Consider the following 14,587-nt stretch of genomic DNA (forward strand, 5'->3'; position numbering starts at 1 on the left):
ATGGTTCATTGACCTACTGAAATTGAAATTTGGAAATGGGATCCAGAATTTTTATTTAATAATTATCCCAGATAACTTCTTCTATATATATGAATATATATATTCATATATATATTCATATATATATTCATATATATATGAATATATATATTCATGCATTCATTGGTTGATTCTTGTATGTGCCCTGATGGGGAGTGGAACCCACAACCTTGTTGCATTGGGACAACACTGCAACCAACCGAGCTACCCAGCCAGGCATGTTATATGTTTTTAATTTATTGATTTGAGAGAGAAACATTGATTTGTTGGTGCACTTGTGTACACATTCATTGGTCGATACTTGTATGTGCCCTGACCAGGGATCAAAGGTGCAACCTTGGTGTATCAGGATGACGCTCTAACCAGCCAACCAGCCAGGGCCCAGATAACTTCTAAGGACACTTAGGATGCTGTACCTTTTTGTCCAAGAATGCTAAAGAGGCAGAATCTTCAGAGCTTCTATGAAGTACAATTCACTGTACATTTCATAGAGCCTCCTAGAAATACATGTGGAATTGACAGGAGTAGATTTCTGTATTTTCCTAATTCTAGGATTCTATTTTTAACATCTCTGAAATTGGGATATGTCTTATATATGTAGGGGTTGTGGTGTGATTGATTCTACTCATAGGCAAAGTTGGTTTGCATCCCTGGCAGCATGACTGGACAAAGGGCAAGCTCTTGATATTTCAGTCAACAAACTAAGAACCATTTGAGGAAGGAATAGTTTAGTTGTTTTCTATGAATTTTCCATAACACTTTCTTGTCAGATCAAGAATGCCAGCATAAGAACTTAGAGGACAGCTGTATGTTTTCTGTTGCTGTATAATAAGTCACCACAAATTTGGAGTGTAAAGCAGCATCCATTCATTATTTTGCGGTTCCGTAGGTCAGAAATCCATGCAGGGCTCAGTCGGGGTTCTCCCCTCAGGATTTCACAAAGCTGAAATCAAGGTGTCAGACAGGGCTCTGGATCCTCTCAAACTCATATGGTTGGCAAAATTCATTTCCCTGCAGGTATTGAACTTGTAGGCCTCCAAGGCCAACAGGAGAGATCACACTTCCGTTATCTCCCACCTCCAGACTCCCTCAAGAGCTCACCTGACTGGGTTAGGCCTAATCAGAATATTCTCCCTCTGATTAAGCCAACTGATTATAGATCTTAAATAAATTTGCAGTAATACCTTTGCCAGAAGGGAGTTAAGAGTGATATCCTGGAATATCCACAGGTCCAGCCCATGCTCAAGAAGCATGTGCAACAATTCTGTGATTCCCATGTGTGGTGGGAATCAGAATTCTGCCTACCACAGTTACTTTTAGCAGCTTGGAATAAAATCCTGAAGACAACAATGAAGCATTCTTAGGAAATGCCGCATTACCAGTATTATTGGTGGGCGAAGAATAATTCTGTATGGAAAATAACCTGCAAATCTATGAGCCAAAAAGAAGTCCACTGATACATGCTAAAATTTGTAGACTAAAGTCTAAGCAGAAAAGGATATTTGCTTAGTCTCTGCATTCATTTTCTGGAGTTGCCATTACAAGTCATCACAAACCGGATGGCATGAAACAGATGTATTTATGCCATCACAGTTCTCTCTCGGAGTTCTGGGGCTGGAAGTCTGAAATCAAAGTCTTGGGCAGGTGGGTTCTTTCTGGGGGTAGGATGGCTTCCATCCCCTCCTCAAGCTTCTGGCCATTCTTGGCACGCCTCCACTTCCAGATGCATGTCTAGCACCTGCCTCAGTCTTCACGTAGAGTTCTTCCTGTAGGTCTCTTGTCTGAATCTCCCTCTTCTGAGGACACTAGTCACTGGACTATGGTCTACCCTAATCCAGCATGACTTCACTCTAACTTGCTTACATCTGCAAAGACCCTATTCCAAATAAGGCCACGATTGTGAGGTTCTGAGTAGATGTGAATTTTGAGAAGACACTATTCAAGCAAGTATGGTCCCGAAGTACCTCCCAAATATTTAGAAATTATAAAGGGCCCTGGCTGGTGTGGCTCAGCGGATTGAGCGCGGGCCTGCGAACCATGTGGTCACGGTTCGATTCCCAGTCAGGGCACATGCCTGGGTTGCAGGCCAGTTCCCAGTGGGGGACACATGAGAGGCAACCACACACTGATCTCTCTCTCTCTTTCTCCTTTCCTTCCCCTCTCTCTGAAAATAAATAAATAAAATATTTTTTAAAAAAAAAGAAATTATAAAGGGAAAAGTTACAATTTTACTAAGAATCCTGGCAGACATCACTGTATCCAACTGATTAAGGTAATACGGCAAAGGTGCAGGGGGTTCTATGGAAAATAACATCACGTGGTGATATGATCATAAATTCCTAACTGGACATGTCATGGTGGGTAGTCACACCTCAGGCACAGAACTTCTTTAGCAAAAGGCCTATCTTTGCCTTAAGCAAGACGTGTCCATTATTTCTATGCACCTAGGTTAACACGCCATTGAAATGCCCCATTTCAGATCCTTCTAAAGCATACCGCACCCTCAAGAGAGCACATAATCTTAACTATCCAGTAATCAAATCTTCACCTTGCTTTCTCCCACCTTCATGTAATCCTTACGTTCCCTAATTTCAAGTACATAAAAGAACCTGCACAGTCATTCTCAAGATCTCTTGAGGTCTTGCTTCCAGGCACATCCTGTTTGACTTAAATTTTTATAAACTCTACAGGTTTGGATATTCTTATGTCAACGATAAATAATAGGACATTTCAACATCATAACCCCCTGAGGATGCAATGAGTAGGGTATATCGCCTCTATAACATTCTTTCAAATAATGCATGACCTCAATCTAATCAAAGGAAACATCAGACAAAACCAAATTGAGGGACGTTTACAAAACAACTCGCCAATGTTGTTCTGAAGCTTCCAGGTCATGAAAGACAAGGAAAGACAGGAATTGTAGGAGGGAGGAAGCTAAGGAGAGTAGGGTCCTGGATTTGACTGGGGGGGGGGGGGGAGAAATGGGTATTAGAAAACTAGTGAAACCTGAATATATGTTGTACATTAGTTAATATTGTGTTGAGGTTAATTTTCTAGTTTGAAAATTGTTCTATGGTTAGGTAAGATCAACATAGGAAACTGGGTCAACGGTTTATGGGAAGTTTCTGTACTATTTTTCCAATTCTTTTGTAAGTAACATCTCAAATATGCATTCCCTGATTAATGAGGCTGAGCTTAATTTCAAATGTTTATTTGTACACATTTTTTGAATGTAGACATTTAAGTCATTCCTTTTTTCCTTTTCTTGAACTTACGTACTAATTTAATATATATTCATGATACTAATACATTGTCAGTTTTATATTTTGCAAATATTTTTCTAGTCTGTTGGCTTATTTTGGGGTTGCCTCTTAGGGGAATTTTTAAAATATGGTCAAATTTATTAAAATATTAAGAAGATTTGGACTTTGCAAAGAAATTACAGGAATACCCTAGCCAACCTACTTTGCTTTTTTTTTTTTTTTTTTTTTTTTTTTTTTACTTTATGCACAAGAGAGTGACACATAAAAAGTCCAGGTCTAAATAAGTTTAAAAGAGCTCTTAATAAATGTAAAAATTCTAAGTAATAAAAATGTCAACATTTTTTAAAACTTTTGTCATTTATTTTCTTTTCTCTTTTATTGTTTATACTACTACAGTTGTCCCAATTCCCCCCAACATATTTTCTTCTTGTGGTGCATAAATAATATTTCATACAATCAGTACTGTTTCAGATTTAACTAAGTGTTAAGTATTTAATGAATATTTATTAAGCACTTATTATTATGTCAGTCACTGACCTAGATGTACAGGGTACAATGATGAACCAAACAGAACTGAAGCTTATACTAATGTTCAGAAGAAGGGCAATAATTAAATTCATAAATATGTTAATTTTGGTTGGCAATACATTTTTGAAGATGATGAAACAAGCTAATATTTTTTTAAATGATGGTACTAGTAGGTACTTTAGAGAAGATCTTTGTAAGGATGTAACAGTCAAGCTGAAATCCAACTGAGAAATACTGAATGTGATGATTTGGGGAAAAAGCATTCCAGGCAAAGGCAGCAGTAAATGCAACGTTCTGAAATAGAAACAAACTTGCAAAGTTTTAGGAACCAAAACAGCAGTGGAATTGAATCACAGGGAACCAGAGGTTACAAACCTAGTTAGGACTAGGTCATTTTGGATATTGCAGGCCATGGCAAGAGTTTGGATTTTATTCCAAGGGCAACTGGTTTTCACAAAGATCTAATTTAAGGTTACCTAAAAATATTCTTTTGCTTCACCCTTCCCTCTGGCTGATTTCCAGAGCCAAAATCTTACAGTGGTTACTTTTACTACAGCAGCTTATCATGTCCAACTAATTCTAACATTAAATGCAATGTTGACATTTTTATAGGGAAGCATTATATAAATCTTTTGCATTCTTATTTAAATTCAAGTATTTTATTACATAATCATTATTCTTATTTATTTAAATAATGTATTTTAACTGTTTGGAGGCTTGTTAATGAATAAAAAGTTTTGGAGTATTGCCCAGGGTTGGTGTGGCTTAGTGGATTGAGTTGGCCTGTGAACCAAAGGGTCACTGGTTTGATTACCAATCAGGGCACATGCCTGGGCTGCAGGCCAGGCCCCCAGTAGGGGATTCTCAAAAGGCAACCACACATTGATGTTTCTCTCCCTCTTTCCCTGTCTAAAAGTTAAATAAGTAAAATCTTTTTTAAAAAAAGTTTTGGAGTATAAGCTTCTAGGACTAAACTTTAATTATATATATATATTTTTGAAATAATTATTGTCTTCAAAGTTTTTGCTTTAAATTGTTTCCTGTCCTGAAATCTTGAATGTGGATCCTTTACCATCTACTATTACTATAATTTTATTTCCTTTAACTTCCCTAAATAGGAAGGACATTATATCAGAATAAAAATAGTCCTTAAAATCGTAAATGAGTGTAACCTTATTTTTTAAAAATTACTACATTGACCTAATTTTTCTTATGTCAGAGAACTGATAAAAATCTCATCTATCACTTCTCAAGAAAACCTTATAAGCATGCAAAGAATGCTTACTTTTGATTCTCAAATGGATGCCAGAAAAGTGTGTGTATTGAGATTATAGAGGGGAAAAAACAATTTCAATTTTATTATTGACTTTAGCTTCTCAGAAAAGTTAAGATAAATAACCAAAATCATGTATGCAATTTTTTGGTTCTGATGGTTATTCCTTAATAGACTAAATATCTTTTCCAAATCCATGACTTGGAAAAGGTTTCCCAGTGAATTCAAAAGTTTCTGCTTTAACTAACTTCAGTTTTGTTTTGTTTTTTTAAATGTAAAGAGTCCTGATCAGTTTGGCTCAGTTGGTTGGGTGATGGTCCACAAAACAGAAGGCTGCCGGTTCAATTCCTGGTCAGGACACATGCCTCAGTTGCGGGTTCAGTCTCCAGTCCTGGTGCTTGTTGGAAACAAGTGATCGATGTTTCTCTCCCTCTTTCTCCCTCCCTTCCCCTCTCTCTAAAAAAAATAATATTTTTACAGATATAAAAAGATACCTATTTTGTTTTTACGCAACTTCAAAGTTAGTCTAGAAAAAATGATTGCCTTAAATTATACTGATCTTCTAAAAATGAAACCTACCACTAATTATGGGTAGTACCTGTAGTAAGAATGAATCATATAAACTAGTGATTTACATCAAATCGCTTCATCTTTTACTTTCTTTTATGCATTGGAAGATAAAATGTATGCTTCTGGGTTTATGTATATTTGCATCTTCTTAAATGTAAATTGATACAAAGTATGGATCTAAGGGGAATTTAAAAGAAGTTGAGACATTCAGAACAAGGATGATGAAATGGCTATATGATTTAAGAAGGTCTGTAGGAGCTATAAGTAATGGGAGAAATCTAGACTTTATTCTTATTAATAGGAATTGTACTTATAGAATACAGTGAGACAATTATTTTTTACATTTATCATTGCTTTGATACTTGAGAATGTATGTTCTTAGACCGAATTCTACTTTTAGCCCAGCTTGATCTTGTTTCTAGAGCAAGAGCCCAGGGCAGTTTCTCTGTAATATTAGCTTAGACTATTCAGACTAGATGTACTGCTGCTGGGAAAGAGAGATCTCAGTTTAACAATTGGACAAAGAAGCCCTGGCTGGTGTGGCTCAGTGGCTTGAGTGCCCGCCTGCGATCCAAAGGATCTTTGGTTCTATTCTCACTCAGGGCACAGGCCTGGCTTGGGGGCCAGGTCCCCAGTAGGGGGGCCTCAACAGGCAACCACACATTGATGTTTCCTTTCTCCCTCCCTTCCCTTCTAAAAATAAATAAATAATTTAAACAAAATTGGACAAAGGAAACAAAATAGCTGCTTTGCTATATTGACATTCTGTATTTCCCCAACAGAACATTCCAATTTCTAACAACTTCTAACCCTATTTAGTGCTATTCATTCAGCAAGCTTTTGAGAGATGTCTATGCCAGGCACTGTCGGGAACCAGGGCTGCAATCATGAAGGTCACAGGCCCTGTCCCAAAGTATCATTAGCTAGTCTAGACTAATAATCACGATAGAGTAAGCTATGAAAGCGTTGAAACTGAAGCAAATATCTGTGCCTAGGCAAGCGTGGGAAGGCATCAAACAGAACAAAGGCAGGTTAAAGGTGGTATCAGATTGGATCAATAGTAACTTAGGTGGAGAGAAAATCTTTGAACATGAGAAGCAGGATACCGCCTCCTCTTAGAACTCAAGATGGTTTGCTCTGATTTCAGCCTTTTGGTTACTGATTCAGCCTCTTTGATTACTTGATACACCACGGATAACTAGAAAGGTCAGTTAAAGGAGTCTGTTTCTGTTTTAATGATTATGCTGCCTTGCCCGTCTTTTCCAAGCAATATAGTTTTTAGGCGACAAAGATCTCACCTAAGACTTCGACATTATCATGTTAAAACTGTGACCTATACTTATAGAAAGTCCAATCTAATATAACAGAAAACAGAAGGAAGGTTTGCACTGAGGCTTCTGGGCTTCTTGTATCATAGCTGAGAAAAGAGAAATCCTTTATATGGCATGGCTGGCTATGCCCTCTAAATGATTCGCCCTCCAGGTTTAGCCAGGTCTACCTGCTTCCACCATATTCCGGTTAGCAAAGATCAGAAATGCCAAAGAGTCACCTGCCGCCCCGTCCCGAGAGTCCCAGCATTGTCAGTAAACACCGAGATTGCTTCCCTCAGTTTACTGGGGCAGAAATATAGTGGAACGCAGGCACCGTGTCGGTTAAGCGAAGCGTACCAGCGGGCGTCACTCAGTCCTGGTACGCAAGCGTGTTAGGAATACGCTCCCCTCCCCTTCCTGTGCACGCGCTTGGAGCCCGCAACTCTCGCGAGAAAAGCGAGATTTATTCCTACGTACCGGGCCGTGCTGCTTATGGCGGCGCTGGAGAGGGGGCGCTGAGCTGTTGGGGTGAGTACGACCCTAGGGTCCAACTGTGGGTACCAAGAAGCCAGGTTAAGGGCATATGAGAAGACCAAGATTAACGGGAGAGACTTCTAAGTCATAGTGGGCCCTCCTAAAGCTCCGGGTAGGGGAAAATACCACCCTGAATCTCTGCTTTGGGCTTTTACACCTGGCCCTCGTTCAACTCTAGGCCTCACGTCAGGCCGCAGAGCCGAAGGAAGAAGTCGAGGCCAGGCAGCCGCGCGTGGTGGCGGTGGCAGTGACTAAAGGGAAGAGAGGAGCGAAAATGGAGGCTCCGACAGCAGCCAAGATGGAGGCGGGGTGCGGGGCTGGGGCGCGGAGGCTGCTGGGAATTGTAGTCTGGCCGCTTCTTCGTCTGCGGTTTGGAGAGGGAAACGGGAACTACAAGTCCCGGCGGGCGGGGCGAGGGGGTGGTGGCGCGGTCCTTTGTGTGAGGCTGGAAGAGCCGGAGGCAGAGGAAAAGGGCCTACCCTAACTCGACCCTATAGATCCCAGCTGTCACCTGCTTGAGGATCTAACTAGTACCAGAGCGCAGTGCGGCAGTGGCGCCTCCTTTGTGGTCCCGCTTCATGTCACTGCCTAAAGACACCTCTTTTCCCCAGCCACGTTTAGCACTGTAGCGCGGCCGAGTTGTCATCCTTATTTCCACTGCACCCTGCCTTCCCCTCTTCGCCTCCTCTTCGGCTGATCGAGGGAACCAGCCCCTAATCTTAGACACATGGCACTCACTCACCCTTCTATCCTGAAGTGAGGGCGTGCTCTGTGAGAGCTTAGTGGAATCGGTCCTCCTTACCATCCATTCTAGCTCGTATGTTGCAAGAGCCAGCCCCACATTGTGCAATGAACGGCTTGGCTTCGTCATTGTAGAGTTGATTTTTTAGAGCTGTGATCGGAGACACTTTCTAGGCTTTTACCATCCAATGTTTTACAAGTACGAAGTCTTAGCGACACAATTTTCTGCTTTAAGGTTTTCTTTTAAAACCATCCAAATGGTTCCTCTCGTTTGGCTCAGAAGTGAAGTAGGGGACGCCACCTAAAACATTATCCTAATCTGCAAACACAAAAATCGGAACATTGTTGTGCTAGGCAGTTTCCTTGTTTTGCACCTAAAATGAGTGAAAGAATGTAGTCCTCTTTAAACTGTTGGGAAACAGGGTGGTGGGGACACGTTCTAAGACACTAGTATTAAGTCTGTTTCCTTGAGAGACATAGCTTTTTATTAAGACCGTATGAACTGGCAGCTCTCTTCCAGAGCTACCTGTCTATAAGATGTAGATACTAAATTACAGCTCACCTAATATTAGTTATTCTAGATCAAACGCTGAGTAATTTTCATTTTGGGTTTCTAGAAAGCATGCATTCTCAATACTCCATTGAGGGGCAATATATCTTGGTGTCCTTTTGATTCTAACCAGTAAAGGGTATTCTTGGTGTAGGTAGCAGGGGGCTTATACACTTGAACAGGCATATGCCTGAGTCATAAAATCCAGATAAATATTCAGCCTCGTTTCTTTTTATCCCTGGGCCTGAAATAAAAGATGATCGTGGTTTGAGTGGAAATAAAAGAGATGGTAGTGATTTGCAGCTGCTCTGGATGTTTACCATGGAGATGAGTATTTATAGCAGCTGAGTTGAAAAGTAAAGTATTTGAGACATGGAAGATAGGTTTTCTTTTTTTGTAAATAAGTTCTGGCTAACAAGTATGACCTTTAGAATGTGGTTGAAAATTCTAGTAAATCCTAGCAAATCAAAAATGAGTGTGAAAATTGATGCAGTCATGTTTTATCCTACTCCTGTTTTCCTCTCATTCTACCTAAAGACACACTTCAGGGCCATCCAACATTTTAAAAAATATTTTCTTTTAAATTATGATAAAATGTACATACGATGACCATTTTAATTTTTTTTAATGTACAGTTCTGTAGCATTAAGTTTATTCTCATTGTGAGAGGCATACTCTTGACAAGGCAGTTGAAACATGCAAATGGGTTTGGATAGATTTTTAAGGAGTTGAATTTTGGATCTGTATTACAAAAAAAATTTTAATCTTGTGATCTTGTTAAACATAAAGAATTGATTTGCCTTTTTAGCTCTGTCTTTTCAAAAAGCAAGGAATTACTTGGAAACCTTTGACCCAAATTGTCTCACAGATAACTATAAAACTTGTAGGATTTTTTTCATAATAACTACAGCTAGAATTATAACTGTATTTTTAAAGACTTAATTGCTGGAATGTCTGCAGTGGTAAAACTGCTGTGGTAGGAATGACTTGAATCCAGTCATTTCTTGGTTTTAAATCCTTTCTGCCAAATCGGGAGTTTTAAAAATTTCTTTGTCTTGATATTAGAATGTTTTCTACTTGAATGTGTGAATACCTAGTTAAAAGACAGATCAGTACAAAACTTCTTTTTTTGTTTAGCTTATATTGCCAAGCCTGAGGAATTCTATTATACTACATTTTTCGTTATGGGTACTAAATTGAATATGGTATTCTCTAGGCAGTATTCTGTTCAGAAGTATTGAATGGTAATTTTATTTTTGGAGCATTTTTGTATAGAGTCTATCCTTTTATTCTGAGGTAAAACATTAATGTGTAGTTGAAAGTAAACTGATCAGCAGTGTTTCACATTGAACATTGGGTATGCAGCTACAGCCAGTACACAGCCAGCTAGTTAATTTAATGTACTCTGCTTCTCAGATGCAAGTACAAACTCTTGCTGTGGTCAAGTTGGTTAGGTCTTGCCGGCCTCTCTTTTTCAGTGGAGGTCTTTGGCTAGGGGCCTTATACTTAGTATTGTTTTATTATGCATGCCAGCGCCTTTTCCTCCTACCAGTGCAGTGTGTGCTCGCTCTGACCAGTGTGGTGGCTACTATCCTTGACTAGCTATTTATGCACTTGAACTATGCACAATTCTGAACTGAAATGTGCTGTAATTGTAAAATAAACTTTAGATTTCAAGGAATGTAAAACTCATTTTTTAGATTGATTACATGTGGGAAATGATAACATTTTGTATATATTTGCTTAAATAGGATACATAATTAATTCCACCTGAATGGTTTTACCTGTTTCAACTTCAACATGATTGCTAGAAATCTTTAAATGATGTATATGACTTGCGCTATATTTCTTTTGGACGTTGCTGGTCTGACACTATTACCTAATTTTGTGTCTGAAGCATTTCTTCAGCTTTTCCCACACTGGCATTTGTCCTGTATCAAAGTATTAGTGTATGTAGAAGCACAGTTAAGTGATAGATGGATATATAATTTCTAGTAACTTAGTAGCTGGTAAGGTACCTAACAGTCCAGCATCATTATTATTAGGCATGCACAAAAAGATAGTTGGAGCAATTAGATTTTCTGATATTCAACATGGTGATGACAAAAGTTGTTTGAAGCTGGTTAATTACTTTCCTTAGATGCTGCAGTAAAAGTGAATTAGAACCTGTTAAGCACTTCAGTTGTGCAGATTATAGCAAAATGTAATGTACTTTTAACTTGAGTTAATGCACCAAGAAATGTGAACTATAAAGTTAAAAGCAAAAATTATTATTCATAAAAAAATCAACAATAGCCCTGGCTGGTGTGTAGCTCAGTGGATTGAGCGTGGGCCTGCGAACCAGACAATCGCGGTTCGATTCCCAGTCAGGGCACATACTGGGGTTGCAGGCAGGTTCCCTGCAGGCCAGTTCCCAGCAGGGGACACATGAAAGGCAACCATACATTGATGTTTCTCTCCCTCTCTCCTTCCCTTCCCCTCTAAAGATAAATAAATAAAATCTTTTTTAAAAAATCAACAATACAGAGAAACTTTTCATTCTAGTGCTGCCTATTTGGGTCTTTGCCCTTCTCAAAGGAAGAAGGTACTTTGAAAAAGGTGGGTTATTGATGGGAGACTTTTGTAGACTTTCATTAACATTCTCCCCAAGTGTGTGCTTATACAAACTTTGAGGATAACTTGTGAAAATGGTAAACTGGATTATGTGATACATTTTAGATTGATTACTGAGATCACATAAATTGTTTTAGTTCAACATTTACTAATTTGGTACCCGCTGTGCTTGGCTTCTGCTAGGCTTTTCAGGTAAAACAGCAAGCTGAAAGAGCTAGTAAATAACAAAACAGGTGATGATAAGTTTAAGACAGGTGAAATAGAGATTAACTGTTTCAATTGGCTTTTCAGTTCAAGAAAAGGAATTGGCTTTAACTCCTGAAACAACATGACATAATAGTTGGTAATTAACTGGTGATGATATTGTTTACATATGGAGCAAAGGAGAAAGCATTTGATTACTTAGCAGTCAGGGAGAGGGATCCACATTTAAATTGTTCCTTTGAATGAATGAGTGAATGAATGAATGAATGGATGGTTCCTTAGTTTTTTGATTGGTGCTCTGCAAATCACATGGTTTAAGTGCGTGGCTTTTGGAGAGGTAGAACCTGATGCACTGATGTTGAGGGGCTCAAGCAAAAGTTGTTCATTACCATCCATGAATGTTAGTAATCTTGGTGTGAGTGAATAGCCAATTTTATGAAAATGACCAACAGATACCTTTATAGTGTTTCACTAAGTGTTAATTTGATTGAAAAGCATTTAGCTAACTATGGAAAGTTCATAACTGGGAAAATACTAATGAAATGAAATTTAGTTGGTGGGTTTGTTTGAACTTTGATAGATCCTAATAGGCTTTATTAAAATGCTCAAGACTGGCCCTGTGGTATTTTGGGTTCTGGAAGTGTCTTGTTTCTGTGTACTAAGTGACAGACCTGGCAGTTCTTAACATAATATTGTACAACACCCTAGACTGGGTTAACTCAATTCAAGTTTTTCAAGATAAGTTGTTTCTCTTGATTCTTTGTTTCAATACACACAACCTTGTTAGTTTGAAATTCTCATCAGTATCATCAGGTAGCAGTTCTGAGGTCTTTGGGTTCATAAATAGACCTAAGCTTTTAAAGTTAAACCAGTGCTCCAAGTCCGTATTTTTAAAAAGAAGAGGTTATTTCTTGATTGGGTAGTTAAGGCTTTATATTGGGTTGGCCAAGAAGTTCGTTTATTTTTTCCAGTATGATGGCTCTATTAATGCTTACTTGTCTTTAACATCATTAAATTGGTGGGTTTTTGTACACTTATTTTAATATTGAAATTTGCAACATTTTCTACGTATTTTTTATTTCATGAAAGGTGAAAATGCAACTGAAAAGCAGAAAAGATATGTGCGGTATATGGAGAAGGTGCTGTGACTGATGGAATGTGTCAAAAGTGGTTTGTGAGGTTTCTTGGTACTACTGACACTTTGGCCAAATAATTCTTTTCTGTGGGTCTGTCTTATGCATTGGAAGATGTTTAGCAGCACCCCTGGCCTCTACCCACTAGGAGCCAATAGCAAGAGATAGCCGACATACTCGAAATAACCCAGATCAATAAAGTCATTAGTGAAAATGAAAAATATGTCTTTTATGGGGGGAAACCATACAAACTTTCTGGCCAACCCAGTAGGATACAGGCACCTTGAGTTGTGGTTCTTAAACCCTGGTTGCAAGTCAGAGACACCTTGGGGAAGGGGAATAAAGAACGTATACCAACACCTGGGACCTAATCTTAGTGAAGTTAAATTACAGTGTCAGAGTGGGGTTCAGGCTTTGAATTTTTTTTAGTTACCCAGATGGTGGTTGGGTTGGATATGCAGCCAGAATTAAGAATTGATCATCTAGCCCTGGCCGAGTAGCTCAGTCTGTTAGAGCGTCATCCTGATATGCCAGTGTTGTGGGTTCGGTTCCCTAGTCAGGGCACATAAGAATCAACCAATGAAGGCATAATAATAGAAATTAAAAAGAAACTTCTATCTAGAGTGCTGGAAAAGTCACCGAGGATTTTGGACAAGGAGATGGTATGAAATTGGAGTTTTAGATCATTCTGGCACTGTTATTTGATAGAAAATGGAAGGGATTAACCCTGGAAGTTAACAGATGTGTCAGACACCTAGACTAACATGATTTCATTTAGGACAAAAGGTGATAAAAGATCTTTAAAGAACATTATTAAGACTTGCAACATTGGGTGTGGAAGTGGAGAGGGAGGAATCGATCATTATGGAAGTAACCTTACTTCAGGCCAGTTGAATTACTCTTTGAGAAGGAACTAGGCATAGGTATACTTTAAAGCTTCCCAAGTGACTTGAGAACCCTACCTCGAAGAATAAGAAGTAGCTGGTCTGGGTAATAGGAGAATGATTTAAATAAAATTGTGACCAGGACAAATGTAATATTTGAAGTAACAGGGTAACATCATGGAATGTTAGATACAGTCACCAAAACAAATGGCCACAGTGATCACTTGGCAGCACATACACTAAAATCTGAACAATACAGATAAGAGGGAAAGGCCGCAGATCAGCTGCTACCCAGATTCCTATTTGCACACGAGGAATTGAAACTTAGATTAAATAATTTAACTTGTTCCTGGAATTTTACTAGTAAGTATCAGTGATTAGAAGTGAGCTCTGCTAGTTTAAGCTGTTTCACCTCCTCTGACCTCTCTCCATAGAGTTTTATTTGTGATGTTTCCCAAATACGCTCTTCATCTTTCCATACATCTAAAACCAGATCTTTCTTTTCCTTCTCCCCAGATAAATCATTTTAGTTAACATTTAAGTCTATGCAAAATGTTTATAGCTAATATAAGACATAATTCTGTAGTTTTATTTAGACATCTATTTCATTTCTCTTTCCATTTTATCTCATCTTAATTGTTTCTATTCTGTAGGCATTTCTCATCTATTTATGGCAACAGCTCAGTGACATTTCTATTTCCTTTACTAAGTCATCTCCCAAAGGATTCAAGACTTAATACTCATATCAAGAACTAATACTGTATTTCCTGTTACATCAAGGTGAAAGGCTTCATAATCTGGCTTCAGTACACCTGTCACAGCACATATCCCGTTTCGCCTGAACCCAGCCCTCTGTTCTAGCCAGACTGGCCTATTGAGTCCTCTGCAACAACAAGCCACACTTGTTACACAGTCATTCATGCAATCTACCCAGCCTGAAGG

The 14,587-nt window shown here is 38.7% G+C and overlaps 1 protein-coding gene across 5 annotated transcripts in view; it reads left to right on the forward strand.

The window, feature by feature from the left end:
- The first annotated feature begins 7,416 nt into the window (after positions 1 to 7,416).
- Positions 7,417 to 14,587, forward strand: part of CSDE1 (cold shock domain containing E1) — a 33,654-nt gene continuing 26,483 nt past the window's right edge. For 4 of the 5 annotated variants that reach the window (XM_053655882.1, XM_053655884.1, XM_037135073.2 and 1 more), the window contains exon 1: positions 7,417 to 7,514. The gene's annotated coding sequence lies outside the window, so the exon portion shown is untranslated. Of the gene's footprint in view, positions 7,515 to 7,741; positions 7,830 to 14,587 lie in introns of those variants that run through there. The other variant, XM_053655883.1, reaches the window with a different exon arrangement.

Source organism: Artibeus jamaicensis, unplaced genomic scaffold, assembly GCF_021234435.1.
Source record: "Artibeus jamaicensis isolate MK-2021 breed Jamaican fruit bat unplaced genomic scaffold, CSHL_Jam_final scaffold_1689, whole genome shotgun sequence".
Classification (NCBI taxonomy): domain Eukaryota; kingdom Metazoa; phylum Chordata; class Mammalia; order Chiroptera; family Phyllostomidae; genus Artibeus; species Artibeus jamaicensis.